Genomic DNA, 2500 nt, shown 5'->3' on the forward strand with positions numbered 1-2500 from the left:
CTGGGCCCTGGTGCGGGCGCTTGCCTCGACCACCATCGGCACACGCTGGGCCCTGGTGCGGCAGGTTCCCTCGACCACCATCGGCACACGCTGGGCCCTGGTGCGGCAGGTTGCCTCGATCACCATCGGCACAAGCTGGGCCCTGGTGCGGGCGGTTGCCTCGACCACCATCGGCACACGCTGGGCCCTGGTGCGGCAGCTTGCCTCGAGCACCATCGGCACACGCTCGACCCTGGTGCGGTCGGTTGCCCCGAGCACCATCGGCACACGTTGGGCCCTGGTGCGGCAGGTTGCCTCGACCACCATCGGCACACGCTGGGCCCTGGTGCGGGCGCTTGCCTCGACCACCATCGGCACACGCTCCGCCCTGGTGCGGTCGGTTGCCTCGAGCACCATCGGCACACGCTGGGACCTGGTGCGGCAGGTTGCCTCGACCACCATCGGCACACGCTGGGCCCGGGTGCGGGCGGTTGCCTCGACCACCATCGGCACACGCTGGGCCCTGGTGCGGGCGGTTGCCTCGACCACCATCGGCACACGCTGGGCCCTGGTGCGGGCGCTTGCCTCGACCACCATCGGCACACGCTGGGCCCTGGTGCGGCAGGTTGCCTCGAGCACCATCGGCACACGCTGGGCCCTGGTGCGGCAGGTTGCCTCGACCACCATCGGCACACGCTGGGCCCTGGTGCGGGCGCTTGCCTCGAGCACCATCGGCACACGCTCGGCCCTGGTGCGGTCGGTTGCCTCGAGCACCATCGGCACACGCTGGGCCCTGGTGCGGCAGGTTGCCTCGACCACCATCGGCACACGCTGGGCCCTGGTGAGGGCGCTTGCCTCGACCACCATCGGCACACGCTCGGCCCTGGTGCGGTCGGTTGCCTCGAGCACCATCGGCACACGCTGGGCCCTGGTGCGGGCGCTTGCCTCGAGCACCATCGGCACACGCTCGGCCCTGGTGCGGTCGGTTGCCTCGAGCACCATCGGCACACGCTGGGCCCTGGTGCGGCAGGTTGCCTCGACCACCATCGGCACAAGCTGGGCCCTGGTGCGGGCGCTTGCCTCGACCACCATCGGCACACGCTCGGCCCTGGTGCGGCAGGTTGCCTCGAGCACCATCGGCACACGCTGGGCCCTGGTGCGGGCGGTTGCCTCGACCACCATCGGCACACGCTGGGCCCTGGTGCGGGCGCTTGCCTCGACCACCATCGGCACACGCTGGGCCCTGGTGCGGCAGGTTGCCTCGAGCACCATCGGCACACGCTGGGCCCTGGTGCGGTCGGTTGCCTCGAGCACCATCGGCACACGCTGGGCGCTGGTGCGGGCGCTTGCCTCGACCACCATCGGCACACGCTGGGCCCTGGTGCGGCAGGTTGCCTCGATCACCATCGGCACACGCTGGGCCCTGGTGCGACAGGTTGCCTCGAGCACCATCGGCACACTATCGGCCCTGGTGCGGGCGGTTGCCTCGACCACCATCGGCACACGCTGGGCCCTGGTGCGGGCGCTTGCCTCGGGCACCATCGGCACACGCTGGGCCCTGGTGCGGGCGGTTGCCTCGAGCACCATCGGCACACGCTGGGCCCTGGTGGGTTTAGGCACATCTTCAAATTTCTGCCGTGCCAATGCCATTTTTATGGCTTGTAAATTCATACAATGGTCCCCTAAGCCTTCACGTGAAGTTTCGTTGGAAGATGACTCGTTTTCTATTTTTCACGATTTTCGAAACTTTTTGCGGTTCGGGATTTTTTAAAATTTTTTTATAAGGATTTTTGGCCCCAAATTTTGTAGGCATGATCCTTCTATTTTTGTTGGCATGCACAAAAAAATTCAGCTAAAAACTCGAAGTAGAGAAGATTTTGTGACCGTTTGAAAAAAGTGTCCCCATTTCAGACACTTTAACGGCTACTGGTAGCAAACCTGTAAAATCTCAAATGCTCTTTAAGGGGGTGTGAATTCTCAGAGGTTTGATGAGGGATAGGGGGCCAACACAAGGCCAAGTACCAGCACCCATCGCACATCATGTGCGCACACCCCCCCGGCCCCCCTCCCAATCGCCGGAACCCCAATGCCGCCGGTCAGGTTCTCCGGCGGTACTCCGGCGATGCTCCGGCGATGCTGTCCCGAGTGAAAAAAATGCGGCACCAGCACATGCTGGAGCCAAGCATGGGCACCGTGGCTCAAAATCGAACTTCGGCCAAGGCCTCGACCATCAATGGCACATGATGACGCATGGTGATGGCACATGCATCGACCATCATCGGCATAGGCTGCCCTTCGGTACGGGCACTTGCCTCGACCGCCATCGGCACAAGCTGGGCCCTGGTGTGGGTTGTTGCCTCGATCACAATCGGCACATGCTGAGCCTTGGTGCGGGCGGTTGCCTCGAGCACCATCGGCAGACCCTGGGCCCTGGTGCGGCCGGTTGCCCCGATAACCATCGGCACACGCTGGGCCCTGGGGCGGGCGTTTGCCCCCAGCACCATCGGCACACGCTGGGCCC

Source organism: Durio zibethinus, unplaced genomic scaffold (assembly GCF_047325235.1).
Source record: "Durio zibethinus cultivar Kanyao isolate XHJ-2024 unplaced genomic scaffold, ASM4732523v1 HiC_scaffold_388, whole genome shotgun sequence".
Taxonomy (NCBI): domain Eukaryota; kingdom Viridiplantae; phylum Streptophyta; class Magnoliopsida; order Malvales; family Malvaceae; genus Durio; species Durio zibethinus.